Here is a 12,294-nt window from a genome sequence, read left to right on the forward strand (position 1 = left end):
TTTTATATTTTATATTGGTTTTTCATCTATAAGAATATAATCAATAAAAACATGTTAAACGAGAGCCACAATCTCAATTTAGAAAGATGTTTCATTCTATATATTAGCAAAATAATTAACAATAAAAAAATAATATGTAATAATTCATTCAATGAATTAAGATTTTTTTATTTTTTTTATTTTGCAGGCACAAGTGGACATCTCTTTGTTTTTTGTCCAATTCGACGAATAAGTTTTCCAATTAGAAAAAAACTATCGCAACTTGCAAGTAATTTAATAAGATTCAAAATCAAGACGATATAAAGAAATAAAACACATCATAGAACAAAACAAAAACATAACGAAATATATTAAAGAAGTTATACAAAACCAAATGAAAAAAAAAACAGAACCAAAATTTGATGTTAAGGAAAATCAAAAATTTGCCAAACTTGGTTTAAAAACAATGAGATTATCAGCTAAAAAAAATTCCAAAATCTCAAACCTTAAAATCACTTCAAATTTGCAAGATGTGTATTGAAATTGAGTAAAATAAGAAATTTAAGAAATTAAAAAATCAATTGTATTTTATTGTTTTAAATAAATGATGGTAAATTTTAAAATTAAAAAAATAAAAAAATTGTAAGATAGTTTAAAATAAAAGGAGCTAACTTTTCAAATTTTAAAAAAAAATTAGCAAGAAGGTTTTAAATTAAAGGTGCTAAAGTTAGAATATATAATAATAAAAATAAAAAGTGAAATATGGCTTACAAGAGAATCAAACCTGAGCGACTTGAGTTAAGTTTGGAAGAACAACCACTAGACCAAAAGCCAACAACTGACAATTTAAGGGGCCAGATAATATATATATATATAAATAAAACAAAAAAAAAATACTATATTCAAGTAAAATTTCCAAAAATTTTTGGGGCGGCCATGGCCCCCTTCGCCCTACACTAAATCTGCCTCTCGAATCTCGAACTCGAAATCTCGTCTCACACTTAACATTGAAAAATAAACTACTAAAATTTCTCAAAGTGTACAAGGATACACCCATACAAACATATTGTTAAATATTTGGACTTGAACTCAACCCCAAAAGTTGAACCTAACTCAACTCTAAAATATAGCGTAAGGGGTATCGAAAGATTGTCCAATCCTATATATGAAACTCCCGCGAGGGGGAGTATTGTTCAATATTTTATATTGAAGTCTCAGAACGAACTTAATTTATCCATAACTAATATGGGACATATTTCAGGATTCGACGTGAGACATATTTCAATACATCCAAAAGACGACGTGAAACATATTTTAACACAAGACATCACCTTAAGAATGAACATCTGGAGCATGGATATTATACAATCGACGTGAACACACCCCAGGAATGAACATATGGAGCATGAAGATTATCCAATCGATGTGAGACATATTTCAACACATGCACGTACACCCAGGAATGGACATCTAGGACATGAAGATATTAACGAATGGATCAACTATGTGTAATCAACACATAACAGTGGATCCGGACTATGATATCATGTTAAAAATTTGGATTTAAACCTAACTCAACCCAAAAGCTAGTTCAAAGAGAAGGATTGTCCAATCCTATATATTGAAATCACAGGAACTAGTCCAACCGATGTGAGATATATTTCAATACATATTTGTGTGTCTTGTAATTTTCATTTTAAATTAAAAATTTGGACCAATTTTTACCTAGTTAGAATGTCAAAATTTTGTCTCGTTTTCAAGACACACTTTTTGGGATTTTGTACGTGTGCGCCTATATGTCTTCATAACAATCGTAAATTGGTAAAAACCAATTTTTACCTAGTTAGAATGTCAAAATTTTGTCTTGTTTTCAAGACACACTTTTTGGGATTTTGTACGTGTGCGCCTATATGTCTTCATAACAATCGTAAATTGGTAAAAACAAGAAAAAAAAAATTCAAAACTCGTTGATGAGTGATATATGCATAATAACCTATTTATTAATTGATAAAAAGTAAAAAAATGTGTGGGCTTTTTTTTTTTTGTTTTTTTGTATGAGTTTTTTTTTTTGTGAAGGTAAAGCAATTGCATTAGTACGTACATAATGTCATGATTTACCATTACATCATTCAACAAAAGTGTAAGATACAAGAGCTTCATAAGCCAAACGGTGAGCTACTTTGTTTGCCGATCGAGGCATGTGTTGAAAAGATTCAAAGGCCTTTGAAGATTATATTATTTCTCGAATATCCAATATAAAAACTCCAATCGGACTCAAGTTCGATGCTTCGCCAGATATAGCTTCTATTTCTTGACTCGAATCAGAGTAAACACACCACGCTCTTAACATTCAATTTTAAACAAAAATCCAGACCATGTTCAATAGCAAAAATTTCCCCACCTATCATCTCGGATAACTGCCCCCACGCCAAACCTGTTTCTTGCTTCATCAAATGCAGCATCCACATCTAATTAATCTGAATTTGTTCTGTTCTGGTGGCTGCCAAGAGTGAGTCGGTGATATAACCTGGACTTTGCTTATGGAACATGCCTTACTACTCAATTTATAAGTCACAAAAAATGCAACCGCCCAATCAATATGCAGAGATCGAACCAGTATGCTTCATAGACCCATGGTTTCTACGACATGATTCAGACTGTTGGACCATTCATTAAAGTGAATGGCAATGTGAATGGAATTAAAGACTCGATCATCCCTCAATAAATGCCCAGCTAATTGATAGCTCATTTGTCCGGCTGCTACTTCAGCTTTCACTTTCACTTTGGATGCATGTGGTTGCATCTATGGTTGGAATTTGATGCCATTTCTAACACACATAAAATAATACACATGCTCTAGTTTTCTCTCGGCTTCTGCTTCGTCTGAGTTTCTTTTTTCTTTTCTTCAGTTCTTGAAGCTTAGCTACCTATCTTCTTGTGTTCTGCTCTTGCAAGCCTGAGAAGCTTCAGATGCTGAGTGCTTCAGCTCAAAGCATATATTGTTAATTCTTCTGTTACATGCTTGTGCTCTGACGTGTGTAGAGATTCTGTTCTTTAATACTTAAGCTCCTTTACCGCTCTCGCTCTGCGGATTGTTTTCAAATTCGTTCTTATTCCCTGAATTTTGAGCTTCTACGTGATATCGTTACGGTACAATTTCAGTTCGCCGGTGTAGTACCTTCGTGCTAGGTAACTACAGGGTTTTACCGTTGTATCCTGGGAAACAGACGTCCTTCGTGATCCTCCGAGCACATCCGGGAGGGGACAAATTTGTTTTAAGGAAACTGTAAGTTTACAGGATTCGGTTGTCTGTTATATGTTAACAGTGGTTTCTGGTTTAAGAAAAAGGTTCACGTGACTAGTTTGTCCTACAAACTTAAAACAGATTTTCTTCGTCATTCGGTTACGTGAATCAAGTTCATATATGGATGCCTTTTTGACTCACTCGAATGTTCCAAAGGTAACTCTTCCTGGTGCTGCTGCTACGATGACTCTAAGCCATGCTGATAGGCCGGAGAAATTCGAGGGCTTGAATTTCAAAAGGTGGCAACAAAAGATGTTGTTTTACATGACTACCTTGAATTTAGCAAGGTTCCTCTCTGAGAATGCTCCCATATCTGTTGAGGGAGACGTGCAGACTACTAGTGCTATTGATGCATGGCACCATTCAGATTTCTTGTGTAGAAATTATATAATGAATGATTGGGCTGATTCACTATACAATGTGTTTAGTGAGAAAAAGACGGCCCGAGAGTTATGGAAGTCTTCGGATCGAAAAAATAAAACCGAAGATGCCGGGGCTAAAAGTTTATTGTTGGAAAAAGTTTCCTCTCTGAGGATGCTCCCAAAGTCTTTGGAACACGTTCTCGGATCTGTCAGATCTGATACCCATGGTAGCAGAAGTTTTAAAAATTTTATTTTAAATCTGGAACGATTCCAGATCATGGGTACCAAATCCTTACGATTAAAATAATATGTGTAAAATTAAACAGAATTAAATTTTACCTCTCAAGTCTCAACTTGAGGTTATGGACTCCAACAGATAAATATGCTCTTCTTGTATATCCCAGGAACCGATGCCTCGATCAACTCCTGAATCAGGTCCACGAATATAAATCTAAAACCCTCTGACAGACTGCACTAGAAAGTCTATCAGAAGTTTCTACGAAGAGAATAACAGAATTGATCTGTTAAACTAGACTGCAATTTCAAAAATTGCAGCCTGGAATTTTCGAACAGGGGAGGGGAAGATTCGGCCAACCCTAGGGAGACTGCTCTCTAGGTTTCGAAAATTATGAGTTGTGTTGTCTTAATTTCTGTACTGCAATCTTATTTATAACATGGTCTGCTAACAGCTTAGGGCCCGTTAGTCATAAGTTCAAGCCTGACAAGCAAAGCTCATATGTTCAAAATTAATATAAAATTTATCGTGACTCAAATTGATAAACCAATTTTACCAATGTGTACAGAAACCTTTTCTGCATAATTTAAAGTCAAGATAAATTTTCTGAATCCGAATTTAGTAGTTTTCAAAAATGGCATCTCTATGTCATTTTAGGAAATCTCACTCCCTCTATTCATCAATAAGAAGTCCTACTTCTCGTTCACTAAATTTAACTCATTAAATTCAACTATCTCAACGGGGATTAGAAATTCATTACTTGTGTGACCCTCAATGGTTCAGGGATACAACTCCTTGTGACTCGAAACAACAATTTCCGACTTGCCCATTGAATCATGATAAGAGCGCCTAGCAACATCGCCTCATGATTCCCTAGGTATCACTGATAGTGCCTACAAGAACCACTGGGTTTCGGTTAGCGTACAGTACGGTCCCTTCATCCATATATCCCAATCGAATCAACAACCATTGGTATATCGAGAGTCGTTCGAGATTCGATAATTATGCAATATATCTTGAAGATCAAATAGTGACATCGCATGTGCAACTAGGAAACCAGGTAACCTAAAGCACATCATGTACTCTGGCCAGAGATTTGTTACACTAATATCTCCTCAGATTGCATAGGATATCCACGCTCGCAAGCGTGTGGTAAATCCTTGACAACAAAGCATCGACTTCTATATATTTCGTAACTGTACCCAATCTCGACACCTGATGACCCTCATGGAGTCGGTAAACGAGTCAAAGTACAGTACTAGCATATAAAGTCTCCATGTTGTTTCAAGTAGTAAGGACTAATGGTGTACAACCAAAACCATGGACTTATCCACTCAATTAGTGTAAACCACTTGAAAAGTCCGAATAGGGTAGTTCGATCATCCATCCAATGAATATCCATTTGCATGCTTTGAACATCTCTATGTTCCATACCAATGAAACGTGGTACTCGGCATCGCAAATGCAAGTCTCAATCTCGAGCGATCCTTATCCTTATTTCGGACGGCTCAATTGACTAGGAACTAGTTTAGAATATACAGTGATTATAAGATGTGTTTCATGATAGTAATCCATATTCACTGTCACATCTTACATGCACTCTAGTATATTCAAGGTCTTTATCTAAAAATCGTATAGTACGTCATAATATAAAAATATGACAAAAGATAAAGTAAATGTCAATAAAGAGTGTAAATTATATAAAACAAAGATTGTTTATATATAGAGTCATAAAGGCCCTCAGCCACAAGTTGGCTAGCAAGGCACCCACTTTTTCAATCTCCCACTTGCCCTAAAGCCAACTAGTCATACTACATAGTCCCATTTCTTCGCGATGTTTGTCAAACAAGGGTCCTGGCAAGGTCTTAGTAAGTGGATCAACGATATTGTCTGCAGAGGCCACTCTCTCGACGGTGATGTCTCCTCTTTCCACGATATCCCGGATGATGTGGTATTTCCTCAATATGTGTTTGGATCTTTGATGATACCTTGGTTCCTTTGCCTGAGCAATGGCACCAGTGTTGTCACAGTACACCGGAACTAGACCAACAGCTTTAGGAATGACCCCTAACTCTTGGACGGAATTCCTCATCCAAACGACCTCTTTAGCAGTAGCTGATGCTGCAATGTACTCTGCCTCAGTGGTGGAATCTGTTGTGGTGTCCTGCTTGGAACTCTTCCAAAAGACAACACCTCCATTGAGCATGAATACAAATTCAGAGGTTGATTTCAAGTCATCCACGTCGCTTTGGAAGCTAGAGTCGGTATAGCCTTCCAATTTTAATTCTCCTCCCCAATAAACTATGAATATATTCTTAGTCCTTCTTAAGTACTTAAGAATATACTTCACAGCTTTCCAATGCATTTGTCTGGGGTTGGCCTGATATCTGCTGGTGACACTCAGAGCATAGGCTACATCAGGTCTGGTAGATATCATCTCATACATGATACTGCCTATAGCTGACGCATATGATACGTGTGACATTTTCTCTATCTCTTCGTCAGTCTTGGGAGACATAGACTTGGATAGAGAAACTCCATGACACATAGGTAGATGTCCTCTCTTGGACTCATCCATAGAGAATCTCTTAAATATGGTATCGATGTAGGTCGCTTGAGTGAGTCCTATCATTCTCTTAGACCTATCTCTATAGATCTGTATTTCTAGAATATAGGATGCCTCACCCAAGTCCTTCATCGCAAATCTACCTGATAACCATATCTTTGTTGACTGTAACATCCCTACATCGTTTCCAATGAGTAGGATGTCGTCAACATAAAGCACAAAGAATGTCACAGCATCCTTAAATACTTTCTTGTACACGCACGGTTCCTCCGGGTTCTTGATGGAACGAAAGTCCTTAATTGTTTCATCAAATTTCTAGTTCCAACTTCTTGACGCCTGTTTGAGACCATAGATTGATCTCTGAAGCTTGCATACCTTATGCTCACTTCCCATGGATGTGAATCCCTCGGGCTGCATCATATAAATCTCTTCCTTAATGTTTCCATTAAGGAATGCTGTCTTTACATCAATTTGCCATATTTCATATTCATACCATGCTGCTATGGCAATTATTATTCTTATGGACTTGAACATTGCAACTGGTGAAAAAGTTTCATCATAGTCAACACCTTGTCTTTGAGTATAACCTTTTGCGACCAATCGTGCCTTGTAGGTCAGCACCTTACCATCAGGCCCAAGTTTTCTCTTTTAGATCCATTTACATCCTATAGGAACAATTCCATCGGGAGGATCTACTAAAGACCAAACTTGGTTTGCATTTATGGAGTATAATTCAGACTGCATGGCTTCAAGCCATAAATTCGAATCGGCATCAGAAATTTCCTCCTTGAAGTTTCTTGGACCACATCCAATGTCAGGTTCACTTTGATCCCCTTCAAGTAGGAGATTAATTCGAATAGGAGGTCTAGAAGTCCTTTCAAATTTTCTAATAAGTGGCATGTCCTTTATTGTTCTTGAGGTGTGGGGTTGTTATTTTGTATCTCAGGTTCTTCTCGAACTTCTTCAAGTTCCAACATTTTGCCTTTTCTATCAAGTAAGAACTCCTTATCAAGGAAGGTGGCATTCCTAGAAACAAACATTTTTGTTTCAGTAGGATGATAGAAGTAATTTCCGATCGAATTCTTCGGATACCCTACAAAATAACATAAGGTGGATCAACTATCCAACTTATCTCCCACTGTCTGCTTCACGTAAGCAGGACATCCCCAGATCCTCAAGTACGAATACTTAAGAGTTTTGCATGTCTATAATTCTTATGGAGTTTTGTTCACCTCTTTAGTGTGGACATTGTTCAACAAAAATACCGCCGTTTCAAGTGCATAGCCCCAAAAAGAAGGTGGGAGCTCAGCGAAGCTCATCATGGATCGAATCATGTCCAACAGAGTTCGATTACGACGCTCTGCTACACCATTAAGTTGAGGTGTGGCAGGAGAGGTCCACTAAGATTGTATTCCATTTTTTTTAGATAGTCCAAAAACTCGGTACTTAAGTATTCACCACATCGATCAGATCGAAGTGCTTTAATACTTTTACCTAGCTAATTTTCTACTCCAGTCTTGAACTATTTGAACTTTTCAAATGATTCAGACTTATATTTCATCAAATATAAATACTCATACCTAGAATAATCATCAGTAAAGGTAATAAAGTAGATGTGACCATATTTTGTACCAATACTAAATGGTTCACAAACATCTGTATGTATCAAATCCAACAGATTTTTGACTATGCTCAGGCTTTCCCTTAAAAGGTATTTTAGTCATTTTTCCTTTCAGGCAGGACTCACAAGTAGATAGAGAGTTTATATCTGACGTATCAAACATGCCCTCTCCTACTAGCTTGTTCATCATCCGTGAGGAAATATGACCTAGCCTAGCATGCCAAAGGTTTGCTGGGTGTTGACTATCGTTTTTCCTTTTTATTGTTGTTGCCGGTTTATCAACATAATTAACTGGTACGTCTTTTAATTTTAAGTTATATAGATCGTTTTTCAAGTTGTCCACATCCAATCAAACATTCATTCTTGTAAATATTGCAAATCACATTCACAAAATTGCAAGAAAAAACATCTCTATCAAGCATAAAAACAGAAATAATGTTTTTAACCAAATCTGGCACAAATAAACATCTCACAGAAATAACTTAAAATTGTTCTGCAAAATTAAATAAACATCTCATACAGCTTTTGCCACAACTCTGGAACCATTCCCGAGCCTCAACTGGGTCTCACCCATCCTCAGCCTATGACTTCTTGTCATCACCTGCAAATCATTGCAAATGTGAGATCCACATCCGGTATCCAATACCCAAGAAGTATTATTAAGTGAAACATTTATTTCAATATAAAACATACCCTTTGCAGTTCGCAACTGCTCGAGATATTCCTTGCAGTTACGTTTCCAGTGACCGGGTTTCTTGCAGTGATGACAAACATCTTCAGATTTGTTCATGTTTGAAGCTTTGGTCTTGTGCTTCTTCTTGGGCCCAGTTTTCTTGGGTGGGGCAGAACGTTTCTTACCCTTTGCACTTGATCCCTTCTTAACAGAAGAAGAGGAGCCCACCAAGAGAACGGGTTTATCCTTCTTTAATGTGGCCTCATAAGTGACAAGCATATTGACCATCTCTTCAAGGGTGACCTCTAGCTTGTTCATATTGAAGTTCACCACAAAACCGTCAAACGATGAAGGAAGAGAAAGAAGCAATAAGTCGACACATAGTTCGTGCTCCAACGTCAACTCGAGTGTCACCAATTTTTCAATAAGCCAAATCATGTGTACCTCATGTTCACGGACCGAAGTCCCTTCACGCATGCGGCATGTCATTAGCTATTTGATAGTGGAGTACCTCTCAGCTCTCGATTGAGCCCCAAAAAGATCCTTGAGGTGCATGTGTATGTCAGCAGCATTCACGGCATCCTCAAATCGCCTCTGGAGTTATGAGACATTGAAGCTTGCATGTAGCATTTTGCCTTGATATCATGGTCCCACCATTTATCAAGTTTTGCCAACTCATCCGGACTCACATCAGTCAGTGCTTCCTTCGGAGATCCTTTTCTAACACGTAGAAAATCTTCTCCGAGAACAAGACAATCTTCAACTTACGGAACAATTTCATATAGTTTGCGCCAGTCAGTTTGTTTTGTTCGAGAATAGAAAATAGTGGATTACGAGAATTCATCATAATGATATACTGAAAAGATAACAGACAATAATCAGTTATTGTTTAATTAATTTACTAAGACATAAAATAAAGCGAGATTAATATTATGAATTACTCTCCCACTATTTTAACGATTTCACCACCCTCTAGTGAAAATGAGAAAACCATTTTCTTTAGTAGGAACATGGAGTCCAATTTACAAATTATAGTTTCGAATAAAATCAGCCAATTATAATTTTAAAAAGGTAGAGTTCAATTGCTGCTAGAGCAACCTCCATGTTTTTACCTCATATCCAATAAAGGGCCCAATAATATGACGTCGTTTAAAGTGATATGTCAAGTTGACCCATCAATATTAAGTTGTGATGGACGGTCGCCATGTGGACTCCAATAATATGAGGCGATCCCATGAGAGTTCCACCTGACTTACAACAATTGTCTACTCAATGCACAGCTTTTCGGCGAACGGGCCTTCCCAATAATATGAGATGGACCACGGTCGCGGGTAGCATCTATCATGCATTGATAGTTGATGGAAGGTAGGAAAATATAAACTATATTTAATTTCCCTTTTGTTAAACTTGATATTACTTTTAAATCATATTTAAAATGAAGGATTTTAATTTTGAAAAATTGTCTCATCATTTAATTAATTTGTATGATTGCAAGATTCATTCAATTTAGTCTAAACACTCATACAACAATAATATCAAATATTAAATAAAGGATGATCGATGCCTAGATCTAATCGACCCGTGCCAATCACGAGTCTAAGTCCAATCCTAGGTGATATGCAAGTATGCAATGCAATCCTATTACATTGAGCTTCCAATTTACATTTCTTCGGTCTTTATCATCGTCTGCTGGACCCACCATTATCTTCAAATTTTTATCTCCCATTAAGTCTAATAAATTTACAATAAATTTCGATGACAAGTGGGGATACATATTTAAGGGAGGGAACGGACCATAAACCAGACCCACTTTTATTACAAATGACAAATCAAATTGGGCCATAATACAAGCCCATTAATAAAACTCAACAGCAAAAATAAAAAAAATGTAAACAACCTAGCATACACCTAAAAAATTGGTCATGACAATCGATCATTCTTTTATCCAATTATTTAATTCAATTAAATGATTGGATAACATGCAATTCAAAATGACAATAATTGTAAATAGATAAATACATATTTTATACATAAAATCCCATTTTATATATAAAATCATATTTTATATAGTTTATCCATAAAATCATATTTTATACCTAAAATCTAATTTTATATATAAAATCATATTTTATTATCAATTGTACTAAAATAATTAATTTTTATAAAAATTAATTTATTGGATTAAATTTATAAATTTTCCGAAAATTCAAATTTATCCAAAAAATTAATTTTCTTAAAAATTCAGGGTTCAAACAATTTTGACCCATTGCCTCGTGGACCAATCGAAACAATTTTTGATCGGGCCAAAAACTGGCCCAATAACCGTTATCGGGCAGAAATTCATAATTTCAAAAAAAAAATATTATTTTCTGGGCTGTCCGAGATGGCCCAGCCCAGCTGCGCGCTGGGCTGCTAGGCCGGCGCAGCTGCGCGCAGCCCTGCGCAGGGCAGCCCCAAATTTTTTTTTTTTTTCATTTTGTTTTTTTGGAAAAATCGAGGCTTTGTACAATCGATATAATTTTAATCGTAAGATCGGAGAACAACCTGGCTCTGATACCACTGTTGGAACACGTTCTCGGATCTGTCAGATCAGATACCCATGGCAGCGGAAGTTTAAAAATTTTATTTTGGATCTGGAACGATTCCAGATAATGGGTACCAAATTCTTACGATTAAAATAATATGTGTAAAATAAAACAGAATTAAATCTTACCTTTCAAGTCTCAACTTGAGGTTATGGACTCCAACAGATAAATCTGCTCTTCTTGTATATCCCAAGAACCGATGCCTCGATCAACTCCTGAATCAGGTCCACGAACAGAAATCTAAAACCCTCTGACAGACTGCACTAGAAAGTCTATCAGAAGTTTCTACGAAGAGAATAACAGATTTGATCTGTTAAACCAGACTACAATTTCGAAAATTGCAGCCTGGAATTTTCGAACACGGGAGGGGAAGATTTCGGCCAACCCTAGGGAGACTGCTCTCTAGGTTTTGAAAATTATGAGCTGTGTTGTCTTAATTTTTTTACTGCAATAACTTATTTATAACATGGGCTGCTAACAGCTTAGGGCCCGTTAGTCATAAGTTCAAGCCTGACAAGAAAAGCCCATATGTTCAGAAATTAATATAAAATTCATCGTGACTCAAATTGATAAACCAATTTTACCAATGTGTACAGAAACCTTTTCTGCATAATTTAAAGTCAAGATAAATTTTCTGAATCCGAATTCAGTGGTTTTCAAAAATGGCATCCCTATGTCATTTTAGAAAATCTCACTCCCTCTATTCATCAATAAGAAGTCATACTTCTCATTCGCTAAATTTAACTCATTAAATTCAACTATCTCAACGGGGATTAGAAATCCATTACTTGTGTGACCCTCAATGGTTCAGGGATACAACTAGCCGTGGACTCACAATTCCTTGTGGCTCGGAACAACAATTTTCCACTTGCCCATTGAATCATGGTAAGAGCGCCTAGCAACATCGCCCCATGATTCCCTAGGTATCACTGATAGTGCCTGCAAGAACCAGTGGGTTTTGGTTAGCGT

This window comes from Henckelia pumila, chromosome 2 (assembly GCF_033568475.1).
Source record: "Henckelia pumila isolate YLH828 chromosome 2, ASM3356847v2, whole genome shotgun sequence".
Classification (NCBI taxonomy): domain Eukaryota; kingdom Viridiplantae; phylum Streptophyta; class Magnoliopsida; order Lamiales; family Gesneriaceae; genus Henckelia; species Henckelia pumila.